The 14266-nt window shown below is 45.6% G+C and overlaps 1 protein-coding gene across 2 annotated transcripts in view; it reads left to right on the plus strand.

Moving 5' to 3' along the window:
• Window positions 1-14266, plus strand: part of ZCCHC10 (zinc finger CCHC-type containing 10) — an 87007-nt gene that overhangs the window by 27517 nt on the left and 45224 nt on the right. The window lies entirely within an intron of this gene.

Genomic DNA, 14266 nt, shown 5'->3' on the forward strand with positions numbered 1-14266 from the left:
GCAGCAGAGGCAGTGTGTCGGTCCTGATGGGTCCACAGATGGGCTGACGGAGCACCTTCAGGCTTCCTTTCAAGTGTTCTGGACTGGGGAGATGCCACTTGGCAAGATGGACTCGCAGATGGAGTAGTCCCGGTACTGGGTTTGCTGTTGGAGATTTGTTTTCCTAGAGGATGTAGTAAGGAGGCCAGTTTGTTGTCACTTCAGGATCCTGGGTTCAAAAGATGCAGTTCCAGTCCTTCTTACCCAGGCAAGAGGATAGCAGGGCATCAGTCCTTCAGTCCTTCAGTCCAGCTGAGTGACAGTCTTCCAGCAGAGCAGCAGCCTTCCTTCCTGGCAGAGTAGCCACAGGTCCAGAAGTGTCCTGAAGAGTTGGTGTCTGAGACCCTATTTCTACACTCTGGTGCCCTGCCTCTGGAAGGTGAGAGAAGCTTCTAGACAGTGGATCTGAAGTGCATGGAATTTCCTGACTCCTCTGTCCTGGCTCCAATGACAATGTGAAGACAGCAGGTCCTTTGTATGAAGGCAGAGCACTCCTGTAAGGAAATGCCTCCTTGGCATGGTTACCCCCTGACTTTTTGCCTTTGCTGATGCTATGTTTTGATTTGAAAGTGTGCTGAGGCCTGCTAACCAGGCCCCAGCACCAGTGTTCTTTCCCTAACCTGTACTTTTGTTTACACAATTGGCACACCCTGGCATCCAGGTAAGTCCCTTGTAACTGGTACCCCTTGTAACTGGTACCCCTGGTACCAAGGGCCCTGATGCCAGGGAAGGTCTCTAAGGGCTGCAGCATATCTTATGCCACCCTGGGGACCCCTCACTCAGCACAGACACACTGCTTGCCAGCTTGTGTGTGCTGGTGAGGACAAAACGAGTAAGTCGACATGGCACTCCCCTCAGGGTGCCATGCCAACCTCACACTGCCTATGCAGTATAGATAAGCCACCCCTCTAGCAGGCCTTACAGCCCTAAGGCAGGGTGCACTATACCATAGGTGAGGGTACCAGTGCATGAGCGCTGTGCCGCTACAGTGTCTAAGCAAAACCTTAGACATTGTAAGTGCAGGGTAGCCATAAGAGTATATGGTCTGAGAGTCTGTCAAACACGAACTCTACAGCACCATAATGGCTACACTGAAAACTGGGAAGTTTGGTATCAAACTTCTCAGCACAATAAATGCACACTGATGCCAGTGTACATTTTATTGTAAAATACACCCCAGAGGGCACCTTAGAGGTGCCCCCTGTAACCTTAACCAACTACCTGTGTAGGCTGACTGGTTTTAGCAGCCTGCCACACTCGAGACATGTTGCTGGCCACATGGGGAGAGTGCCTTTGTCACTCTGTGGCTAGTAACACAGCCTGCACTGGGTGGAGGTGCTTATCACCTCCGCCTTGCAGGAGCTGTAACACCTGGCGGTGAGCCTCAAAGGCTCACCCCCTTTGTTCCAGCACCACAGGGCATTCCAGCTAGTGGAGTTGCCCGCCCCCTCCGGCCACGGCCCCACTTTTGGCGGCAAGGCCGGAGGAGATAATGAGAAAAACAAGGAGGAGTCACTGACCAGTCAGGACAGCCCCTAAGGCAACCTGAGCTGAAGTGACTCTGACTTTTAGGAATCCTCCATCTTGCAGATGGAGGATCCCCCCAATAGGGATAGGAATGTGACCCCCTCCCCTTGGGAGGAGGCACAAAGAGGGTGTAGCCACCCTCAGGGCTAGTAGCCATTGGCTACTGCCCTCCCTGACCTAAACACACCCCTAAATTCTGTATTTAGGAGCTCCCCTAAACCTAGGAACTCAGATTCCTGCAACCTAAGAAGAAGAGGACTGCTGAGCTGAAAAACCCTGCAGAGAAGACGGAGACACCAACTGCTTTGGCCCCAACTCTACCGGCCTGTCTTCCCCCCCCCCCCTTTGGAAGAAAATTGCTCCAGCGACGCTTTCCCCAGGACCAGCGACCTCTGAATCCTCAGAGGACTGCCCTGCTCTAAAAGGACCAAGAAACTCCCGAGAACAGCGGCCCTGTTCACCCAAGACTGCAACTTTGTTTCCAAAGAAGCAACTTCAAGACAACTGCATTTCCCGCCAGAAGCGTGAGACTTGCAACTCTGCACCCAACGCCCCCGGCCCGACTTGTGGAGAACAAACACTTCAGGGAGGACTGCCCGGCGACTACGAGACCGTGAGTAGCCAGAGTTGTCCCCCCTGAGCCCCCACAGCGACGCCTGCAGAGGGAATCCCGAGGCTCCCCCTGACCGCGACTGCCTGACTCCCAGATCCCGATGCCTGGAAAAGACCCTGCACCCGCAGCCCCCAGGACCTGAAGGATCGGAACTCCAGTGCAGGAGTGACACCCAGGAGGCCCTCTCCCTTGCCCAGGTGGTGGCTACCCCGAGGAGCCCCCCCCCCCCTTGCTTGCCTGCATCGCTGAAGAGACCCCTTGGTCTCCCATTGATTCCTATTGAAAACCCGACGTGTGTTTGCACACTGCACCCGGCCGCCCCGTGCTGCTGAGGGTGTACTTTCTGTGCTAACTTGTGTCCCCCCCCGGTGCCCTACAAAAGCCCCCTGGTCTGCCCTCCGAAGACGCGGGTACTTACCTGCTGGCAGACTGGAACCGGGGCACCCCCTTCTCCATTGAAGCCTATGCGTTTTGGGCACCACTTTGACCTCTGCACCTGAGCGGCCGTGAGCTGCTGGTGTGGTAACTTTGGGGTTGCTCTGAACCCCCAACGGTGGGCTACCTTGGACCCAAATTTGAACCCCGTAGGTGGTTTACTTACCTGCAAGAACTAACAAACTCCTACTCCCCCTAGGAACTGTAAAAATTGCAATAAGTGTCTAGTTTTAAAATAGCTATATGTGTTTTATTTGAAAAGTATATATGCTATTGTGATTATTCAAAGTTCCTAAAGTACTTACCTGCAATACCTTTCATGCAAAGTATTACATGTAGAATTTGAACCTGTGGTTCTTAAAATAAACTAAGAAAATATATTTTTCTATACAAAAACCTATTGGCCTGGAATTGTCTCTGAGTGTGTGTTCCTCATTTATTGCCTGTGTGTATGTACAACAAATGCTTAAGACTACTCCTTTGATAAGCCTACTTCTCGACCACACTACCACAAAATAGAGCATTAGTATTATCTCTTTTTGCCACTATCTTACCTCTAAGGGGAGCCCTTGGACTCTGTGCATACTATTCCTTACTTTGAAATAGTGCATACAGAGCCAACTTCCTACAACTCCCTACTCAGTTGTAAGTGGGACTGGACTCAGCTCTTTGCCTCCATCCTGTGAGTAGTCTATTTTGTTACTGTCTAGAAGGAATTCACAATGTCTGACTGTCAGTTACCCACTCATGTGACTCCAGGCAGGCTACAGGCACGAAAGAGCCACGGGCAGAAAGATGCCAACTTTCTAAAGTGTCATTTTCAAAATTATAATCGTAATCCCGACTTTACTATTAAATAGGGGTTTTCATTACAAATCAAAAGAAACCAAACACGAAATATCTGTGTGCTCCCAATTGGAAATTACAGCCTATTAAATGTAATAAGGAATCACCCATGTTATTCTATGAGAGGGGTAGCACTCACAGTAGTGAAAAACAAATTTAGGAGTTTTTCAATACTAAGACATGTAAGACGTAAAGGTACGTGGACTGTTTTTTAATTACACAGCACTCTGCCCTATGGGCTGCCTAGGACCTATCTTAGGGGTGACTAATATATAATAAAAGAGGATTTTAATTCCTGTCAATGAGGCTTTAATGCCAAGTCGACATGGCTGTTTAAAACTGCATTGAGAATGCAGTGGCATGTCTGGGTCATGTGTTAAGATGACACTTGAGTGGGTGGCACAATAAGTACTGCAGGTACACTGGCAGCACTTAATTTATAGGCCCTGGGTATATGGTTTACCACAAGGGATTTAAAAGTAAATTAAATATTCCAGTTGGGTGTAAGTCAATTTAATCATGTTATAGAGAAGCGAGCACAAGTACTTTAGCACTGGTTAGAAGTGGTAAAGTGCACAATCCTAAGACCAACAAAAATATATCTCAAAAGAAGGATGATGAGAGAGAAAGAAGGTTTGGGGGAAGACCACTCTATGGGTGACAGGTCTAACAACTCTACATATATAGAGGTTCTTGGGTCATCCTCTTCTGTCTGAATGTTATTCACATTCTGCTTCCAGCATACTTCATGGGGCAGTGGGTTAGCACACCAACTTGAAATTGAGTCTGCATTAGTGTTTTGGCTGGTGGGTAGTCCTCCAGTTCTCCATTTTGTTCCTTTTAGTGCCCTTAAAAAAGCCTTGCTTCCAAGTGTGTATTTGTTCCCATTTGTCCCACCTTTTCCTTGTTTGTTCCTTTCCGTGGAGCACGCCCCCAGGACTTGTAGCCTTCCACTTGTCTGCATTTGGTGGACTACTGCTGCGTACTACTTGTTTCTGTTGCTTCTGCAGGTGGGATGGGAAGTCTCTGATTGCACTGCTGCGGTCTGCCCCCCACTTTTGAGAAAGGTCGGTACGAGCCTATAAAAAAGTCAAGCAGCCACACAGAAAAATGCTTCTTCTGCCAAATGTCAAATCAAATCAAATCAAATCATTAGCATTTATAAAGCGCGCTACTCACCCGTGCGGGTCTCAAGGCGCTAGGGACAAAGGGGGTGGTTATCGCTGCTCGAACAGCCAGGTCTTTAGGAGTCTCCGGAAAGCGGAGTGGTCCTGGGTGGTCCTGAGGCTGGTGGGGAGGGAGTTCCAGGTCTTGGCCGCCAGGAAGGAGAAAGATCTCCCACCCGCCGTGGAGCGTCGGATGCGAGGGACGGCGGCGAGTGCGAGGCCAGAGGAGCGGAGGGGGCGGGTGGGGACGTAGAAGTTGAGGCGTCTGTCGAGGTATTCCGGTCCCTTGTCGTGGAGGGCTTTGTGTGCGTGGGTGAGAAGTCGGAAGGTGATCCTTTTGCTGACTGGGAGCCAATGCAGGTGTCTCAGGTGTGCGGAGATGTGGCTGCTGCGGGGTACGTCGAGGATGAGGCGGGCCGAGGCGTTTTGAATGCGTTGTAGGCGATTTTGGAGTTTGGCTGTGGTCCCGGCGTAGAGGGTGTTGCCGTAGTCCAGGCGGCTCGTGACGAGGGCGTGGGTCACGGTTTTTCTGGTGTCGGCGGGGATCCAGCGGAAGATCTTGCGGAGCATGCGGAGGGTGAGGAAGCAGGCGGAGGACACGGCGTTGACTTGCTTGGTCATGGTGAGAAGAAGGTCCAAGATGAAGCCGAGGTTGCGGGCGTGGTCTGCGGGGGTCGGTGCGGTGCCGAGGGCCGTGGGCCACCAGGAGTCGTCCCAGGTGGACGGGGTGTTGCCGAGGATGAGGACTTCAGTTTTTTCAGAGTTCAGCTTTAGGCGGCTGAGCCTCATCCAATCTGCGACGTCCTTCATACCCTCTTGTAGATTGGTCTTGGCGCTGGCGGGGTCCTTGGTGAGGGAGAGTATAAGTTGGGTGTCGTCGGCGTAGGAGGTGATGATGATGTCGTGCTTGCGTACGATGTTGGCGAGGGGGCTCATGTAGACATTGAAGAGTGTCGGGCTGAGTGATGAGCCTTGAGGTACGCCGCAGATGATCTCAGTGGGTTCTGAGCGAAACGGAGGGAGGTAGACTCTTTGGGAGCGGTTTGCGAGGAAGGAGGCGATCCAGTCCAGGGCCTGGTCTTGGATCCCGGTGGAGCAGAGGCGGGTGATTAGGGTGCGGTGACAGACGGTGTCAAAGGCAGCCGAGAGGTAGAGAAGAATGAGGGCAACTGTTTCACCGTTGTCCATCAGGGTTCTGATGTCGTCTGTGACTGAGATGAGGCCGGTTTCAGTGCTGTGGTTGGTTCGGAATCCGGTCTGTGAGGGGTCGAGCAGGTTGTTGTCTTCCAGGAAGGTGGTCAGCTGTTTGTTGACGGTCTTCTCTATTACTTTGGCTGGGAAAGGCAGAAGGGAGATGGGGCGGAAGTTTTTCAGGTCGCTCGGGTCAGCCGTAGGTTTCTTTAGTAGGGCGTTGACTTCGGCGTGTTTCCAGCATTCGGGGAAGGTAGCAGAAGAAAAACAAGAGTTGATGATGGTCTGGAGGTGCGGGGCGATGATGTCGTCGGCTTTGTTAAAGATGAAGTGCGGGCAGGGGTCCGAAGGGGCGCCGGAGTGGATAGAGTTCATGATGGATTTGGTTTCTTCCGTGCTGATGTGGGTCCAGTTGTTGAGGGTGATGGTCGGGGATGTGTGTTCTGTGGTGTTTGGTTGGGTCTGGTGTCCGAAGCTGTCGTGGAGGTTGCTGATCTTGCGATGGAAGAACGTGGCGAGGGATTCGCATAGATCCTGTGAGGGCGTGACGGCGTTGGCGTTGGCGCTGGGGTTGGAGAACTTGACGATGCTGAAGAGTTCTCTGCTGTTGTGGCTGTTTTTGTCCAGTCTGTTGGTGAAAAAATTCCTTTTGGCAGCGCGGATCAGGTGGTGGTGTTCGCGGGTAGCGTTCTTGAGGGCGGTCATGTTGTCAGCGGTGCGGTCCTTGCGCCAGGCTTTCTCAAGTGCGCGACAAGTTTTCTTTGATTCTTTGAGGGTGTCAGAGAACCAGAGGGGTTTCTTGGTGTTGTTCTGTAAATATTTCAGACTGCTTCAGAAGGGCAAGCAGTTTCCATGAAAAGTACATAAGCCAAGAAATGGTCTTCTTACTCTGGCCTATTACATTTAGAGCAGCACTGCTGATAAAGTCTATTGAGAGCCGTGCTGATAAGTGTTAAACCCAATGAGCTTTGCAGAGAAGTGCTGATGCTGTGCTATTAGAAATATACTAGCCTTGCCAAGAGGTGCTTCTACTCTGCCATTAACCTGTCAGCCCAGCGTCTTACAGCCATATAAGTATGGCCAAGCATCCAGTTCTATGTGCTTCATGCATCCTGCATAGCACAAGATACTGTTTTCACACAGCCCAAGTGCAAATCAGATAACAAAAAACTGAAATACACAACAAAATACACAGGCCTGAAAATGAACTCTTCTATAGTTACAAAAATGTTGACATTTTTTATAATGTTTTCTTTGTGGGCTAGGATGTAAAATACATTGTAAGAGGTGTACTGAGGGAAAATCAAGGAATCAGTCAATTCTAGATGTTATTAGGTACTTTAGAGGAACAGTATAAATAAGTACAGGACAGGACGCAGAGGACACCTCCTTGTACCAAAATGCACCATGAACTCGGGGGCAGTGCGCTATACAAAGACTTCCTAGTACACCGGTAACCACAGTAACGAGTGCCCTGCTCCGAAATGCAGTACACATAGGACACAGAGCTGCACTGCCATGAAACAACACCGCACATCAAATTAAGAAAAGCCCCTACTTTATTGAATATGGCTACCACCCAATGACCTCTCAGTCAAGAAACTGAGCTTCTCTGTTTATGTATTTTAGTGTGTCTTCTAGCTGTTGGCAGTGAATATAGGTAAACTGGTTGTGCTGCCTCACTACTTGTGAAAAGCCCAACTCAAATGTAAATGTTGTTTGATAAAGACGCATTGCATCACCCCTGCCTCTGCTCGTGTTAAGTGTTTGTGTTTTGTTTACTTCGTGCGCGGCTTGATGAAAGCTTTGCAGCCGCTTTGTTTGCCGTGCTTGTTATTTATCTTTCCTGTGCCAGGAGTGTACTGTAAATCCCTAAGAGGGAGCGCCCAAACTTTTCGTTTGCTGGACATTGTGACTATGGTGGCACATCGCTTTGTTTATCCAGCGTGGGACTCAGCAAAGCTATATATGCGCCAGTATTACTTGTGCGGGGCACATTGTTTCTTGACTGACCACGTGTTGTCTGGTAGAAACGCATCGCCACCGTCCCGTGTCACTGGCCGAACACACACTTTGCTAGCACTGCTAACATTTGGACAACACTTGTTCTTACCTTATTGAGAGATACTTCCTGGCGTGTTGGTGCTACTAATACAGATTACATCCTCAATTTAAAAAAAACATACTTGTCATGCCTGTCTCCGCATGGCCGAATAGAGCCTCCCTGGATTCAGAGGTTGACAGGGCCGCAGGGAGGAACTGTAAAATTACCACAACGCCCCGAGTATAATCGTAGGTAGTTTGTCTGCCTTTTCAAACAAGCATTTGCAGTGCACTAGGGTCTCGCATTTGTCTGAGTTACAGCTGTTCACAGTTCTAAACTCCCAATCGGATTTTTCTTGCATTAAATGAAAAAACTGCGTGATCGCGCTGCTACAGTTCATATGTAATAATACCTATCGACAAAAGTGCAATTATGAACGTAACTGGCAAAAGTGCAATTAACTGTGTAACACGGTCGATAGTATGCGAGGAGCTCGACTTCTGCCCAGCGAGATCACGCTGCGAAAATAGAGAAAAAGTAGTCCACAAACCCAGTGACCCTCGCATGTTTTCTGCACTTGGGCGCTGCGCTCGAGGAGGGCTAACCACCGGAAAAGGCGTACCTTCCACTAATCAATAGAAGCGGATTCTAACAGGCAAGCCAACTTGCCAATGAAAGACAATAGCGTGACGTCGACGTGGCTCCGAGCCCTTTTCTAATACCTAAAGCGCCTCGTTAGCGATATGGGACGCAGTCTCGACCCTAAAAAGGGTCTCGTAACTGCATACCCTTTATTGGATGATTGCTATCTTACTGACCACGTGTACTCCTTCAGAAAGCAGCTAGGACCTTTTGTTTGGCTTGGAGAACACACACTAGCCTACTAGAAAAGGACATTGCGGAACTGACTGCAGGTAAGGTTGGGATGCCTGTAAATTATAAATGTGATCCAACCGAGCTGAGGGTCCTTTGTATGGTAATGATTTTTTGCTTCTCGTGGAACTTGTCTTGTTGAGCATGTTTTTTGTAGTACCAAAACCCTCTCAGTCACACATTCCTGCATGCACAGCTACCCGCCTGTACACACACTTTCACATTAATATACACTTCTAGTGTAAAGTTTGTTTTCCATTCGTGATTTTAGGTGACACATGTACATACTAAACTTAAAATCATCTTGCTTCCTAATTTGCCCTCTGACGTGTCTTTATGCCCCACCTCTTCATAGCTCAGAAGAATGCCTTCCCCAGCCGTTTTTATTAAAGGGGCTGTAAAATGCAAACATTCCTCAGGCCTCTGCTGGAGGCTCTGTGGGCTCTGCTGGGTCAATTAACACCTCCAGCAGAAAAGCAGGGTTGTCATGCAGCAACTGTCCTTATTAATTAAATTCTTGCCACTGATTGGTTTAATATGAAAGTGTTTGCGGTATTCCGCTGTAGTAACATTTTATTTTGCTTGTGAAGTTGCATTTTGGCCTTGGTTACTTTAAAGCAATAATCACTTTTACTTCTATATAGTCAAAACCACTTTTTATGTTAATTTTTTTAATAGGGTCATTCAGTTATACATAAAATCTTATTATATATAAGGTAACACAAATGTTTATAACACTTTTTAAATATAACTTTGCAACATGCTGCACACCTGCCACAAGACTGCAACATGGCTTAAATACATTGGCAAAGCCAATAGCTCTGACTAAACACTCATAAGGTCCCAAAATAGAGACCTGTTGGCTATGCCAATGCTTGTTCTAGTTTTATTCTTTTGATGTATCTTGTATGTGCATGCTGAGTTTGTGTGTCTGCTTTATTGCCAGTGTGTAAGTGGGTGAATGTAGGAATGACACAGATATTACCATTTTGTTCAAAGTAATTGTTTAGTGATGAGTTTGTGTTTAGTAGTAGAAGAATAATGTATCTGTTTCTGCAGGGAATTATGGAGTCTGTTAAATGAATGGGGGCCTGTAGCAACAGACTTTGCAGTTTATTTTAGTCCTCCGAGTTGTACGATTGTCCTTGACTGAGCAGTTTCGGCTACCGAGCGGTGTTGGTTTCCTAAAATGTATCTTACATATACATACAGACATTGGGATGTGCAGTAATGGTGCTAATTTGTTCCCAATATATGGCTTCAGTGATGGGTTGTGCATGAAGGTTCCAGGACTGTCTTATAAGACAATGTGAATTATAGTAGAGTCTAGTGTTGAACGGTGGTTGCTATTGATAGCCTGAAAATAACTGATTTTATTGTCTGTGGTAGAGTTGTTTCAATTCTAGTCTGTCTAATTTGTCTTGTTAGATGCTCAGTTGAGTTATGGGAATATTGTAGGCCATGCAAGCTTAATATTACAGTTCAGACAGCAAAGAAATGTATTCCATTAATATCCGTGATTCGTAGGGAAAGGGCAGAAGGGACAGGCTTTTTCTTTAATGTCTTAGGCAATTTCTTAAATAGTGCGGAAGATAACCTTTATTTCTATCCAAAAGGCGATCCACTGCTACTCGGATCACTAAACCTGATCATGCACTGGGATTGTGCTATGACGCAATGGGTTTAGAGTTCTGTTAAACCAGTGTCAGGAGCATGTAGTTTGGGTCTTCAAAAATCAAAGGTAATGAAGGCATTGAAGGGGACTGCAGCAACCTTTTTGGAGATGGCTGAGGGAAGCCCACAAGTGCAAACACAGCTGCCAGAAGCAAAAAGATACAGAGCCAGAAAAGATACACTAGAAGTTCAACAGTGAAAGGCTGACTCATAATCTTAATAAGTGGAATAACGGCACAGATTACAATGTTTCCAAAGAAGAAATGGCCCAAATGGTAAAATAGTCTTACATTGGGGTAAAGTCGGTAATTGAGGCCTAGCCTAATGGAAGTGAACGCTCCATAAGCATAGTCAGTAGGTATAAGCCTCTCGATCTGACATTAAAATATATATTTCAGACACCAGTACTATGGCTGTGTAAAATCCTCCCACTTGTACAATGGCCAGTAACATTGAGTGCATAACAATAGGAAGCTTTAGCAACACAAAAGGATGATGGGCAGAGTGTTGAAACTTTTCACTCACTCACCCCCATTCACAGATTCGGTTTAATCCATCGTTCTTTTGATCTCCATGTTTGGACCTTGCCATATGCAAATCAGTTTTGACCCTGTTCCCCATGAGAACAGTCCAGCCCGAACTGCCAGACCAGGTCCTCCCCGACCGGAAACTAGCATCCTTGGACCGGTTTCAGGGTATCACCCTTCATTCTTGTATGGTGTTCCCAAATGCAGTATGAGCACAACTGCAGATCAGGAGCCATGTATTGTCCAATAAAATTTGATGTGAGTAATGGCGGAGATGAGATTGCAAAAAGAATAACAACCATGTAAAGCCTTCTTAGATGAAATAATAACAGTGTGCTACTTCAGAACAATCACCATTTAATAATACCCAGATAAGTTATGAAAGGAACAGCGTTATACAGTAGTTCATTTACAGTTTAAGGCCAACCCCGAAGCACTGACTGATAGATTTTAATTCAAAAACATGTAATTACGGTCACCAAAATGTTGTTTGAGTGGAATACAAGTATACCGAGGCAAGAAAAGGACAATGTGGCCAGCAGCGAACAGAAAAGCTGTCCTAGTTATGTATGTCGATAATGCATTGTTGCTTTACCTTGGATTGTTGCTTACTGTTCTCTCTTTATTTAGAAGATTCAATTGATTTAAAAGGGATACGTGACCTAGATGACGGAAAAGGGATTTGTGCACTGGTCAACAGGCATGAAATCTCCAAAATATTGAGTCAATCTAATCTGTATTCCTTCCTAGTGGTAATAGTCCCACAGAGGGCAACCACTCGCAACTGCAAATGATTTTATAGAGTCAGTATTAGAACAAACCTTCGATTCAGACAGATGGGTTCTTTGCCGCTTGAGACATACGATGGGCATGATGATAAAGTCACTGTTGCATATGCTAAAGTCTTCAAGTGGATCTGGTACTTCATACAAACCCACAACAGTATCTAGCCTGCCACTATCCATTATAATCCCTTGCTAAATAGTACATTACTGTTACTAACTTTGGCCACCGCTATCCAATACTACATTCCTGTAAATGTTATAAAAACAACCAAGTTCAACGTCTAATTTGACACCAGTCAATGAGAATTTTGCAGTCATAACTGATGCCCATATTCCAAAACCTTCCCTAGAAAAATACATGGTAACAATGCGTTATACAGATGGATGTAACATAAAATAATTGAGGAAAGAGCAGATGAAGGAATTGAGGGGGAAAAAACGGCCTGTTTCCTCAACTCCATTCAAGTTCAAAAAACCCAAGTAAAAGAATTGTTTTGTTTCATGGTACAGTTTGGCAAAGATGATGGTCTTTCTGTCTGTAGATGAAAACTTGAGATCTGTAATAAATTACTTTTGAGTTGCCTCAAAGAACATGAAAATCAGACGTTGAATTGGAAAACGCGTTCAGCGATTAATTATCGAATGAACAACATCCAAATGGAAAACACCTGGGATAAACAAATGTTTGTGAGACATGTGTAAGCACCTGTACAAAGCTATGCTGCTCAACTGTTAGAATTTTTTTTAAATATGCAACTTCAATTATAGTTCACAATTGAAGAACAGTGTGCTGTATTAATTTTAGCCATCTAAAACTTTAAAGAAATAATAGATGAGAGAATTATAAAGTGTTTTCACAGCTGAAATCTAAAGCCTTTGACAGGTGAGTTACAGATGTTCATGTTCAGAAAATGTACAGCATATTAGCTGAAGTTCATTGGAATACTTTATTGCGATACGTTTTTCTTTCCTCATCTCAAATTAGTCATGGCATAGCTTAGTTGCAGATGGCGGATTCATTGGTGGGATACAATATAGGCTCCACTGCCCCTGCCTTTCCCCAGGAGACTTTACTTTTTTAATAAAGCTGTTCCTGGCCTTATTGGACATCGCAGAGCCTTTTGACGGACTATGGCAAAGCAAATAGTCTGAGTTACTTAGATTCTTGTTTCTGGCCTGACTGTTCCATGAAGTGTGGTTATGCTTTCGAGTTAGTTGAACCATAAGATACAATAATAATATTTGCCAAAGACCTACTGATGATGTTATTAGTAATTTGACCAACTAGTATTTGGATTAACTCTGGGTGTATTTTGTGCATGACGTGCTACATTGCAATTTGACTTAAAGAACGATGGCTGCAAAATGTTAATGCATAGTAATTGCTTATTTTCAAGTGTATTCAGCAGCCTAAGCATTGTAGAACCACATTAAAACATTAACATTTGCTTCCTTGCTAGGGAATTGCAATAATATGTTTATGCAAGACATCACATTTTCCCTGGAATAATCAGAACAAAACTCCTACTCTAACAGCTTTTCTAGATTATGATAAAAAAAAAAACTAGGCTCTCTTCTTGGATGGGGTGGTGTGTGTGATTATAGCAAACCACAAAGGAGGGCTACTTTGCTAGTGCATTTGATGAGAACTATTTCTCAGATAATCAGTCTTGTGCATTATTGTATCAAAATATTGGTGAAGCTAGTGAATAGGAAGGTGTCTTATTTTTGGTTGGGATTGTACTAACATTGAGTATGACACAATGTTTGCATTAAGGCAGACTAAAATATGTATAATTTGATCGAATAAACCAATGAAACAACACAGTAAATGTTGTCTGTTTATGACTGCAGTACTTAACATATACGGTGTACCAGTTTTATGTTGAACAGTCTTCATTGGTGACTTCTAAGAATTCACAGCCTCTGCCACCGTCGTGAACCACAGCCTCCCAATAACAGGTCATAGTCCCCACTTAGTCAAGAATCATTTCTCAGCACCTCATCAATGCCCTCTAATTGTTGATCTTTGAAGACCTTGTACAAAGTGAATAGTCAGAAGGTACAACAGTTCCCTTTAAAATGCTACACTGCTCTTGTTAATGATGGACATACTAACTAAAATGAGAGAATGGTCTTTTAAAATGTTATGAGGATCAAGTGCAACAACATTCCATCTTCACCTTTTTTAATTTATCTTACCATAACAATGACTGTCTGCTTGTGGCACTCAACATTGCTTCACAGAACTATAAATAATCTTTTTGGAGACTTCTCCCACCATCTCGGAGCAGGGCAACCAGGGTTTAAAAATAGGGCTGTGATGACCTTCTCTTCACTTCACTACTGGTTCTGTGGAATAACTCTCAGGGCTGCCTGCTGCTGGGACCTGCTATGCATTCTATATCTACACCTGCACCCAGGACTTTCAGAAGTAACTCCAAGGGCTAGTTTTCTGGACCCTTGTTCAGAGCCACAGGGACATAACGGGCTCCCACTATCTTGAACCCACACCTGGACCCATCCTTAGTGAGTCATGAAATCCC

This window comes from Pleurodeles waltl, chromosome 7 (assembly GCF_031143425.1).
Source record: "Pleurodeles waltl isolate 20211129_DDA chromosome 7, aPleWal1.hap1.20221129, whole genome shotgun sequence".
Lineage (NCBI taxonomy): Eukaryota > Metazoa > Chordata > Amphibia > Caudata > Salamandridae > Pleurodeles > Pleurodeles waltl.